The sequence below is a fragment of the Poecilia reticulata genome, chromosome 1, assembly GCF_904066995.2.
Source record: "Poecilia reticulata chromosome 1, P_reticulata-male-v2, whole genome shotgun sequence".
In the NCBI taxonomy this organism is placed as follows: domain Eukaryota; kingdom Metazoa; phylum Chordata; class Actinopteri; order Cyprinodontiformes; family Poeciliidae; genus Poecilia; species Poecilia reticulata.
This window is the reverse complement of record NC_088830.1, coordinates 24924907-24937164: the sequence shown is the minus strand read 5'-3', so window position 1 is coordinate 24937164 and position 12258 is coordinate 24924907. Positions and strand designations below refer to the sequence as shown.

General features: G+C 38.0%; 1 protein-coding gene across 3 annotated transcripts in view; it reads right to left on the bottom strand.

Annotated features, from left to right (window-relative positions):
- pik3r5 (phosphoinositide-3-kinase, regulatory subunit 5) overlaps positions 1-6664 on the bottom strand; it is a 28737-nt gene extending 22073 nt beyond the window's left edge. The window contains exon 1 of one of the 3 annotated variants that reach the window (XM_008414557.3): positions 6356-6664. The gene's annotated coding sequence lies outside the window, so the exon portion shown is untranslated. Of the gene's footprint in view, positions 1-5341; positions 5877-6355 lie in introns of those variants that run through there. The other 2 variants (XM_008414575.3, XM_008414565.2) reach the window with 2 other exon arrangements.
- Between the last annotated feature and the right edge of the window lie 5594 nt (positions 6665-12258).

Genomic DNA, 12258 nt, shown 5'->3' with positions numbered 1-12258 from the left:
AATAGTAGCGGATTTAAATCCACCGTTTTGCTTCATCTCTATTCAAGCAGAGCTGAATAGAGATGAAGCAAAAAATTACTAAAGTTCAATGCAAGTCCAAGGCAGCACAAACCCCTTAAAGTTAACATAGAGTCTGAGATTTTCTTTTCAAATGACTGGGATTTCTCTGAGCTCCTTTCACACTGCTTCTTATTTTCCTGTGTTATGTTGGTATCTATAAAAGTATGTTTACATGGGTCCAAACCAAATTGAAACATCTGGTCCAGCTGCAATTAGGTCCAATGTGTCCAGTTAATGTTGTGTCCATTTTGCAAACACTATGCGTGATGGATTGAAGATTGAAAAGTGCACTGTCCAAATGTGATCCTTGTTTGGTATAGTATAGGGTATGAAGGGTGTAAAACTCAATGTTGGCCCAATTTCACACAACTTACATCAAGATTACACAGTTTTTGCAAGGGATTGTTTGACGTTATTGCTTTTTGTTATTAGATCTATTAATGATGTTACAAACATGGTGGGTTCACAACGTAGAACTGATCCATGTTACCAACAAATCTGTAGCAGCCTGGCATTGTTGGAGATCACAATTTGTCTGCCATACAGCCAAAAATGCTAAAGGCAAAGTTGTGAGACCGCACTCTTACAGCCATGAATAAAAACGCAACAAAGGAATAAAAGGCGGTGATGCAAAAGTGAGATCCTTTCTGGATCCTCTGTTACACAGTCCCACATCAAATAGCAGAGCATGAGTGTAAAGTCTCTGACTCTCTCGTGCTTTATAATAATAAGGACATGTATTTTCCAGACTAACTGAACTTTTCCAGCCGGTGTGATTCTCTCGTTCTCATTCTTTCTATTGAATCTTCTTGCATCTCCTCGCAAGCGACTTCCCACATCTCCCACTGATGCCATTACCAACTGCTTCCTAACAGGAAGACGACTTCCCTCCTTTGCTGGGGAAGCAGGTGCTTCTCTATTGTTGCAGTGTGATCACACTCCTAGATATGCTCCCACAGACCTAGAAGGACAAGATCTTTATACAGTAAGTGTCGCTGCCTTTTTTTTTTTTTTTTTTCCCCGCTGTCGGCCCACAGAGCTCTTAAAGCCCCTTTCTCACTCTGCTGGATGTGAACTGGTTTCCTACAGCTTTAGGAAACAAACCCAGTCCAACTCCAAAGCCTGTCTGTAATCAAGGGCTTCCCTTCTGTATAACAACTGCTAACTGTGGGAATTTTTATTAACTAGAATGGAGTAAAGGGACTGAAAGACAGAGATCAACAAGGTAAATTTTCGTAAAAACATAAATAAATAAATGTAGTAAGTATGCCGGGCCAACAGGTGGCACTGTAACACTGCTACAAAAAAAACCGCAAACAGCGCCATTTTTGTTATGAGAATGAACCACATCCAGTAAACAGTGAGAGATGGAGATAACTTCAAAAAAGACGTGCCTCGCATGTACACAATGAAAAAAGAAACTGACGATTTAAATTTTTACACTCTGGTACTCGTTTCCGCAGATAAACCTAGTCTCGTCTCTGAGTGAACGGCGTCTTAAAAGAAAGTAGCATTTCGATGCTACAAACAAATGCACTGGAAAACTGCAATGAGATGAAACAACATGAAAACACACAACATTTCGCATCCCGGTGAGGTTTGTCTAATAAAGAGCTGTTCCACTGCCATCACCTCTTCTGGTTATTATTAACCCTGAAAATGAAGGTGAGAGAACTGAATTCAGCCTCCAGTGTCTGAACCTTGTACACATACGCAGATCTTTAATGAATGACACTAATAAAATAATAGAGTATCATTCCAAACATTGCATTCAAGCACTCCTTATAAAATTGATTATAATATTGCATATACTCGCAATGCAAGTATATTAATTCCAGTTTAATCTATTGTGCAGCTCTATTCCACAATGAAGAGTTCTCCTTTAAAACGCAGGATTCAATTTTAAATTATGTCCTCAGTTTGTGAAAATACAACAAAAAAGTTTCTTTTAAAGCATTTTTATTCATACCAACACAGAGTAATCCAGTGTATATGTATTCATCAAATCTGGGCTGAATTAATTCCCACGGATATGAAATCACAGTTGGCGATTGGTGTAACTTTCACTGTATATTTTTTTCTCAAAATATTGCTGAAATTTCAACTTGTTCTCATTAAAAACTATTTTACAAACAGCCTGGTCTTATGAACTGAATGTATAATTATGCACATAATACACAAGCAGGTGCTTTGATTCCTGGAATCAATACAGTCAACCAGGATATGTAATATACAGAGTTAAGACATGCGAAGATGAGAAGACATCAACAATGAAGCTTAAAGAAGCGAATATCATGGGATATTAATCCGTCCAGATTGATTGCCACACTTTTTAAAGTGTATTATTCTACAGGAAGAATTATTTATTTAAGACAGTAGAAAGTGTTAATAGTAGTGGACAGACCATTGAACTCAACCCATAACCTTGTCTGTAATCTTATGTTTTTTCCTCGAGAGCTTAAAAAAAGCTTTTAAGAGGTATTTTTATTTAGGCTTAATGTAAAAAAAAAAATGCTGAAACCTTTTTAAGCAGGTTGGTTTTTTTTAAAAATAAGCTTATCCTATTTCTTTGAGTCAAGCTTATTTTATAATAGGATGTGAAAGTGTGCAGAGGTCTCTCCTTTTACAGTGAAAGCACTTCTGTACTTACAGCACAGACAATAAAGAGTGCTTGTTTCACTGAGAACAGAAAGCTACTCTGTATAACATGTCTTTACTTCCTCTATAATCACTGATAAACAGATGAAAATTTAAATGCAAATGTTATGTCCAGGAATATTGAGTAATACTGCCTTATCCCAAACAGGACAGAGGAAAAAACAGGATTGACAACCTGTCCTCTTCATATGCATAAGCTTTACAATTTAAACAAATGGCAGAAACACAATCATGTCAGAAAGACACATGGTCGTGGTTTCGGTGTGATGCGGGAGAAAAATTTAGTACGCTTCCATCACCGCTTATTCTTTTCTTTAATAGCAACAGATGTACATAGTGCATGTGCACAGATGCACATGTTCACACAGACGGAGGCGCCGACCACAGCAGTATGTGTCGTAAAGGTGAGCGTGAAAGATTTCACCGATACCACAGTTGTAGCGACAAACAGGAAGCATTTATGTGAATAACACGGTGCCGCACTTGGATGCTGCCTTCACCTCAGTCGGATCGGTGTGGCAACCTCCTTCTCTCGCCTAATCTGATATCTGTGGTGGAAAAAAAAAAAAAAAGAAGCGCACCAACTGTGTCAAAATCTCCTCCACACAAACAGGATTTATAGCAACGTTGTCTGTCCTGCCTCAAGGGGACTCCTACGGTTTTTATTTCTCAACAGTGGAAGATGGTTGTACCCAAGCTGATTGTGTAATTCAGAAAATTCTTAGAATTCCTTCCTGTAACTTGCAGCTTTGCACTTTTGAGGGCATTATGGTAAAGTCTTGAACTGAGACTTATTACGTATTTAACCACAGTGATGAGAAAGTTGTTTGTCAAAACTGCGGTTAAACTTGGACACAGAAATGTAGCATGGTTTACCAATATGTTCTCTCAAACAGCTTACTACATTCTGACATTTATTTGGAAGTTCGTACTGTATGTCTTTGACGACCTCTTTTGAACAACTTTCATGACACTCCATGACAACAACATCAATGTCAAACACATTATTCAGAGCTCAATCAATAACAGGTAACAAGGTCCTTCAACAGAGGTCTAAAGGAATGGTAGAAGACAGTTACAAAATCTATTAATGTGAGTCTACTTTCCTGTATTGGCTTGATTAGCTGCATGAATTTCATCACATTTCGGCAGCAGAAAAACAATAAAGTGAGAATGAGGGTTGTCACATTATCAACATTTTATGCTGATGACAAGGATACCATTCTGCGCAGGATTGTTTCTATTATCAACATTATCTATCTACATTAAGGCTAGAGCAACATGTAGCCACCATGTTGGGGGAAACTTTCCTTAAAAAAAAATACCTTAATGGTTTCGTAAACAGGGATCTGCCTCATGCAAATGTATACAAAGCAGCCTAATTCCATTCCTGGTCATTTTGAATCATGATTTCTTTGTTGATCAACTGCAGTCAACAAGGTAGGTTACCACGGGCTGTGACCAGTTTACTCTGGATCGTACTGAAATAAGACACAAAATTCTTCACTCTCTAAATTATCTCAGTTAATTGTTGTCAAATAGTACTCAATTCATTACGAGTCATAGTGACCTGTAGCTTTATTAACCAACAGAGATGTATTACTGGAGTACTGGGTGTTGGTACCACCCACCACGCATCAGTTCAGCAGTGACAAAGGGTAGAACAGGCAGAAGAGATTTAAATGGATAATGTTGATTTATGCTATTCTGCATGTTTAATTCTTTGTTATTGCACACACATGAGCTTTACTGACCTTTTTACATTTCCTATAGACATTAGAGCAGGGCTGTCCAACAACCAGTGATGGGCCTCTGCTTCAGCACATCTAAATCTAATAGATTATCAGCAGGATTATGGAGACCTTTTCTGCATAGAACAGGACAGGCTAAGTCTTTATGTGTCAGCAATGCTGCTGCTGTGCCACCTTGTGAACCAGCTTGGGAAGATGAAACAGCTCAGTTATGTGGATTTTGAAACAAATGAGTATTCGACAACAAAATATTAAGTATAGCTAGATTTCAAAGTGTTTTATCCAAGAAAGCTCTCCCTTCACCTCTTCTCAATCTAACAGTGTTTTGCATTGTTTCATTCCGCACACATGAAAAATGGCCAGCTCAATGAAAAACAGGTCTATGCTAGTGGCTTCAAACTCTAGTACATGTTATATACAGTTTAATTAACTCCTAGGCAAATGTATCAAGTTCTACAGAGGCCTGTCAACGAGCCTCCCATTTGTTGAAGAAGGAAAACATTTAAAACTGTGGTTCTCGCATGTCTAACCACCTCGGTAAACTTTTAAGCTTTACAACCACTTTCATGGTGCCAGACATTTTAAAACTGAAGTCCAATGGCAGTAAACTTTCCTAGTTTGTTGCGTTTTCTGTCACAAACAGCAACAACAAATAAAAATCGTTCTTATTGGTACTTCATGTTCTCGGCCTGATTCTGTGGTCTACGTCCAAATTTTCAACAATGACTTTTCAAGAGAGGAACTGTAGGTCAGAAGGGATACATATGTGGGGATTTTTAGCACTTCCCTCTTATAGACAACAACAGCCCAAACAACCAAAATTCATGCATGTGTCTCCTGCTCCATCATGTCATCACTCATGAACAACCTACCCACAGATCTTCCTCTCTTCCACCTGTAGGCCGACTCAGATGAAGCAATCCCTTTTTCTGGAACCATACATCCAAAAACATAGAGGACATCAGACTCTTGAGGACCACAGTTAGAGAGTTTCACCCCTTTAGGATACTCTTGATATTGAAAAATAGCAAGTCCTCCTGGAAGGCTTAGACATATAAAAAGTAAGCAGTCAGTCCTAATTACTGTAGTGTTGTTTTTCACTACAATAATTATATTTTCACCAAAGTCGTCCCAGCAATCGATGCATGCACTATCGCAATCTCAAAGAATCCTCTTTAGATGGAAGAAATATCCATTCTTCTTCATTCCCAGCCCTTCACTTAATGTCAGCAAGTGGCCTTCACCAAGACTAGATGCTTTGATTCCTGCCACAATATTGTCTGACTCACAATTTGTGGCAACAAAGGCAATTCAAACAGGTGTATCCTCATGAAGTGGCCGGTCAGTGCAAGTCTAACTGATGTCCCAAACAGTGGAACATATCAGATAGTTGAGGCCACCCAGCAACAGGAAGGTACAAGACAATCGTCACATTTTTTTTCCAGAAATGCCCACTTGTGACACCCATCAGCTCCTCTTTCCTGTTGCAGGTAAGCCACGCAAGAACTTCCGGGCAATGAACTTACACGTGCTTCTTTTTTTCTACATCATCTCGACTTCCTCTCTTTGATAAGTGTGAATCATAAATGGAGAAAAGGAGAAGTCTCTAAAATTGTTGTAGCACTTAGGGGGGTGGGGGGTATCTGCGTTTCCCCATAACAACACGGCTTTTAGCGGCACTTAATGTTTTGACAGTAAACAACAGAGGAGCGCTGGCTTTTCAAAACGTCTTAATGAGACGGAATAAGATGACAGCAGCCAACATTAAGTATATTTTTTTGCAACAAATCGTGTGCAATCAGAAGCCAAACTTAAATCCTGTTCACTATTAAACACAAGCTGTCATTTTTCATTCAACCGTCGCGACAACAAATTCGTCACCTTACCTGCTGTTCACTGCCCAGCCTCCATCGCCGTCTGCGTGTAGTTGAAGAATCAAATAAGTCCGCGCAAAAAGTGTGTCCTTATCGGCGTCGCTTCCATTCATTCACTCACTCACTCACTCACTCACTCACCCGCCCGCTGCACAACTCAACAGCCTCAAAGAGCCACATCCTGGGCCGGGCCGGGCCGGGCCGAGAGGTTTCAGGTTAAACCAGAGAGGGATCAGCCCGTTATGCTCTCAATCCGCCGCTTTTCTGACTGCTCTGCGCTTCACAGGCACTTGCGGCTCAAGGCAAACAGGAAGTGTACCACCGAGGTGCATGTGAGCACAATGACGGAGGCTGCTGCTGTGTGTGTGTGTGTGCGTGTGTGTGTGTGTGTGTCTCCATAAGGTTGCATGCGAATTTTTGCAGGGATGTTGAACAAACCCCACTGAAAGGAAGTCATTTGTTTTGTGTGATTTTCATTTAAGCCTTTGAACTCCTTTGTTCATAGTTTTCTGATCATGCAGTGCTTTCCAGAAGTATTTTACTGCCTTGAACTTTTTCATGTTTTTTTCTGTAATCATAGGTTTGCTAGGGTTTTGTGTCATAAACCAATAAAAAGTTGTACAAAACTGTTAATTATATATTTAAAAAAGAACACATTTGATAAGCCTGCTGTTCAGCCTAAATCCACTTAGTTTGGTTTCACAAGTCATCCAGTTGGTAAATACTGCCAACATGCAGTTTATTCACAATATGAATGTTGTTGTTTCCATTAGGACATGAAGAACTGCAGATTCATAACTCAGGCGGGAAATTGTTTATGTATGCATAAATCTGGGCTTTATGGAAACAGAGCAAGAAGAACGTCATCATTGGAAGAAATCCGTAACGACTTATAGCTTGAGATTAGCTATAAGTCAATCAAGGGATGCAAATATATGAAAAAAAAAGCTCAGATGAGGCAAGTGTAGGTCTTTTTAGTCTACATGTAAAACCCAGAGTAAAACATGGTCATGGCAGCATCAGGCTGTGGGGATTTACACTCCAATTTTGCATCACTGCTGTCTTATGACTGGTTCTCTGTGACCTCCACATGGAGTCTATGTAGTCATAGACTCCATTTAGATTTCAATTGGTAAATGCACTGTAATATTTAGAGGTATCAGAGTAAAGAGGGCTGTATAAATATGCACATCACACTTTTTAGATCAATATTTGGAACAAAAAAAGTCTTAAAAAGAAAAAAACATGAATAATTTTCCTTCCACTTCATAATGTGTGCTACTTTGTGTGTTGTTCAATCACATAAAATCCCAGAAAAACACATTGAAGTTTGTGGTTACAAGGAGGCAAAAGGGGAAAACAAATAAGGGAATACCTTGTTTTTCTGATTATGACCATGAACATTACACAACATGAAGTTTAATTCAAGCCATTTTGACTTTTGATTCCTGTAATTTGTTAAGTGGTATCACAGTAGCACTGATGGAAAACCTGTGAAAGCAAATCCTCACACTGAACTACTGCTGATTGGAAGTAACCTTATATCGTTTGCTCCTTTCACCAGCTGCAAAATCATATTCCGGTAATGTCACTTGCTTATCAGCATTATTCTTCCTGTGACCCTGCAATAAATAGGTTGATAATTCAACAATTTGACTCCATTTTCTGTCTGCGTTCACCTCTGTCAGGAAAACACTACTTCCTCCCTGGCTGCTTTGCTTATTGTTTACATATTATTCTAATAGGGCTTCTGTGAATTCCCCTTCTCTTGCAGGGCTCTAAATGCAGTTACAGTAACCCATGCAAACACGAGTAAGCACAACAGAGGTTCAACTTTCATGGATTCTGAATTCATTAACATCCGATACATCTGATTCCAATTGCTTTTCAGAATATGGAAGAAAGAGTCCATTTCATTTTCAGGGCAACGTCATGCTAAACGGTTTGGCGGTCATACCAGCTGACGCCTTTCCAGGACTTTTTGGCACAGATTGTTGGGGAAATGACACATTCAAAAGTCATTGTATAATACTGATATTGATGTCATCTCACCTGTTTCTTTAGTTGAAAAACAGTCCTTCACAATAAGCAAACTTTTGCTGAAAATAGATAGAAAAAATGTATTTGTACTCATGCCGAAATCTGATATTGTATTAGCTTTTGTTTCTGATTTACAAGTAACTTTTAAACACCACAATGTTTTTTAAAGGATGTATTCGCTGAGTTAAGGCGATTTATTGTAGTTGGAATGGCCCCAAATCAAATGATCCTCTTGGCCCCATAAAGCCTCTGACAGCCTCTGGTCTAAAACAAACAGTAAATGTGTTTCAATAGAAAATCCAGAAAAAAAAATTCTTTTAGAACAGGAATGTTTAGTTTTTATTATTGCTTAGAAACTGTGGAGTACTCATTACTTTTACAAATTTAGAGCACACTTAGAAAGTCTAGAGAATACTTACTTACTTACTTACACTTATCTAGCAACCCAGAACAGAGATTAGAGCAAACTTGAAATCCAGAAAAACTACTTAGCAACTACGGTTTAGACTCCTATTGTTCCAAACCAGAAAAGAAATCAGACCAGAGGATATTTACTTGTACTCATCTACCAACCCTGAATAGGAGTATCTAGTTTATTTACTTTGGATCAACATTAGATTCTTTTTATTCTTTTTCTTTCCTTTGGTTTGTTATTTTGTTTGTATTTCCTTTTAATTCCTGTAAAGCACTTTGTATTGTCTTGTTGCTGAAAATGTGCTATATAAATAAAATGACCTTTACCTTTAAATAGAAAAAGGAACAAGCCGTCTTTTATTCAAATGGAAAAAATCCTTGTTGCTTATAATGTAAAAGAAACCTCTCATTTGAAGAAAAGATGACTACATAACGATGTCTAATGTCATTGAAAGATTGGATTATTAGGGCTGAACCTGAAACCCAACAAGTGTGATAATGGAGGCCGAATTTCAGCGTCTGTCTATGGTTAAACTTGGTTTGTCTTCTGCTTCTTTCTGTCTATTCCTTTTGTTTTGTATTCGTCCTCCATGGTGATCTTAGCCTCTTATCCTTATCTGACTCACCAGCATGTTTTTCTTACATGACCTTTTGCTGTTTAATGTTGTTATTCCAAATATTACCCACTGTTATAAAACCAACATTGTTCCATAAGACTATGCTTCAAATGACCTTCTACTGAGGAATAATTAAAAAGAAAAACATTTTAACTGGAATATTTTTGTTTCATCCGTTATTAGTATTCACAAATGCCTTATTTTGGCTTCAAACTCATTTGCATACAATGCATATAAAAAGTGTCCACTTCCTTGGGTATTTTATCCCCTTTTTATTGCTTTCATTAATTTCCTTTTTGGACTAATAAAGTATTTTTTGAACTGAATTGAATTAAATCCATCATGTCTTCATATTGTTCCTGTAGAGTTTTAGCTTTGGGTCATTGTCTTGCTGAAAAAAAAGCTGTAGTTCTTTTGCAAATGGAAACTAAATTGTATACTTATATGCATTTATGTCCATACATATACTTTTTACAGCTGGCCTAATATATTAAGTTTCAGAGAAAAAGACTTCCAGGAAGCCATAAAATGCGTCTTTTGAGAAATATTCTTGAAATAATTCTTGCAAAGAAATCAACAGAGTAAACAACATGAAATACTAGTGAACATGTACATTTTTTGCGATTGTTGTAGCACAAAATAAATCAGTAAGAAGGAATCTTAAAAGTCAAAACATAACTAAAAGTAAAAGCCAAAGAAAGCAAAGTTCCTGTAAAGATTCTGAAGTGATGCACCAACAGTGACTGCAAAAAGCAAAAAGGAAGTTGAAAAAAAAATCTGACACTGAACAAAACGTGCACTTCAAGGTTGTAAAATAAAAATAAATCATAAATTGTCACATCAGTGGAGCTGTCCTGACAGATCGATCTAGCAGAACTTGTAATCATTAAAAAGAAATGTATTGTGAATTTTTATATTGTTCTCATTTCTGTGAAGGGTTTACCGTAAAAAAAAAAGAAAAGAGAAGTTTTCTCTGAAACAGAGAAGTTTAGAAGTAGAAGTCAAGGACATGAAGACTTCACTCACGTGGCTTTAAAAAACGCATAATGATGATGCGTTTGATGTTAAGACTATTCGGATCCTAAAAATTTCTTATTGGTTGATTGAGCTCTAATATACATGTAAGGTTTAACTGAGAGGATATTCAAATTCAGGCTAATTTATCTGTTGAGAACCTGATATGACAGTTCAAAAACAAATACTTCTTTAGAACCAGACAAAGTCTTTTGCATGGGAGAAAATTTCTTGGCAAGTTATGAACAATTTCTAATCCTGATTGTACAAAACAAAAATGATCTCCATGAGCTGAAGTTTCAACACAATATGTAAAGTTGGGCCGGTGCAGTTCACATTTAGGACATCCTCAGGTCTCAAGAAAACATCCTCACACATTGGAACAAACGGCCTCAGATGTGAGACCAAAGGGTCATCAGGCCTCTGACCAAATGGCAGCAAAATAAAAAGTCTCAGCAAAAACGACCTCAAACCAAAAGGTCTCAGAAAAAACAGCGTCAGATTAAAAGGTCTCAGACATAAAGGCTTTTTATGAAATATTCAAAACTTCATTGTCAATGTCCACAGTCATTAATATTACAGGACTTGAAAACTTTCCGTTATCTAATGGAGCAAAACTGAAGTGTTTGGCCATAATAACTAGCATTAGATTGGGAAGAAAAGAACTTGTAACCCAGAGGACATAAAGTACCAAGGCAGCAGCATCATGCTGTGGGGATGTTTTGCTACCGTAGGGATTGATGTACTTCTTGAAATAGTGTCACATGAAAAGACAATTATAGGCAGTACGTTACAAAATGGCTTAAGAACATTCAGGTCAGAGTTTTGGAGAGTCCATCATTCTGTAGGACTGTAGAACATGTGTGGTCAGAACTGAAAAGGTGCGTCTATAAACTTGACTTGTTCATGCTAGTTCTGCCTGGCTGATTGGACCAAACTCCAACAAGTTATTAAGAAATGTTACACAAAACATTTGATTAAACAATTTGAATTTAAGGCAAGTTTAGCACAAAGGAACTGTACATAAACATCTAAAGGGCATACATTACATTTCTTCTCATTATTCTGCAACTTTTCCAGAGAGAGGTTATTTTTGGTAATCCTAATCGACCTAAAAACGGAATAGATTTAGACTGATTTGATGTCAGTCAATTAGGAGAAAATTATCTGACTTTTTATGCAATGTATGCATAAAAAGTATGTGAAAGAGAGTCTTAACTTATCTCCTCAAACATGCAAAAGCATCTCCTTTCAGTCCCGTCCAATGTCTGAATGTACTTTAATAAACTGTGCTGTGTCTCCCCCGCCAGGACTCGGCTCTAAAACACACCTACTTGTAGTTCGAAGGTGGCGTTTTCTTCGGCTGCCACCAGATGGCGGTGTTACGTCTGGAGGCGGCATGCAACAGGTTTAGCGGAGCTGCAGCAGAACTTTATAGAGCTGCCACTCAAGAAATGGAAGGTGCAAAGAGTGTCTAAAGTCTGCGCTTTTATTTTGCATAAGAGAAATAAAACATTAGGGACACGTTGTAACTAAAGAGACTCTTGGTTGGCTATTTAAAGGGACTTTTCAAGGGAGGTTTTATAATTATCTAAAAAAAAATGTAGTTTAGAACAAAATACAACGATTTATTGTATCACACAAAGCTGATCAGAACGCATATTCAAATGAGGTTTTTCTTTCCGTGAGAAAACGTTTTGATTTTGTTCCAGCTGTTTTCCTCCAGAGGCGAAGACGCGTCCCCGATGTCTTCTGATGATGCACCACCAGTGGACGTCGTTGTTCCGCCCGGTGCCTCGCCCCCTCCTCAGCTCCTCACTCCATCAGGAT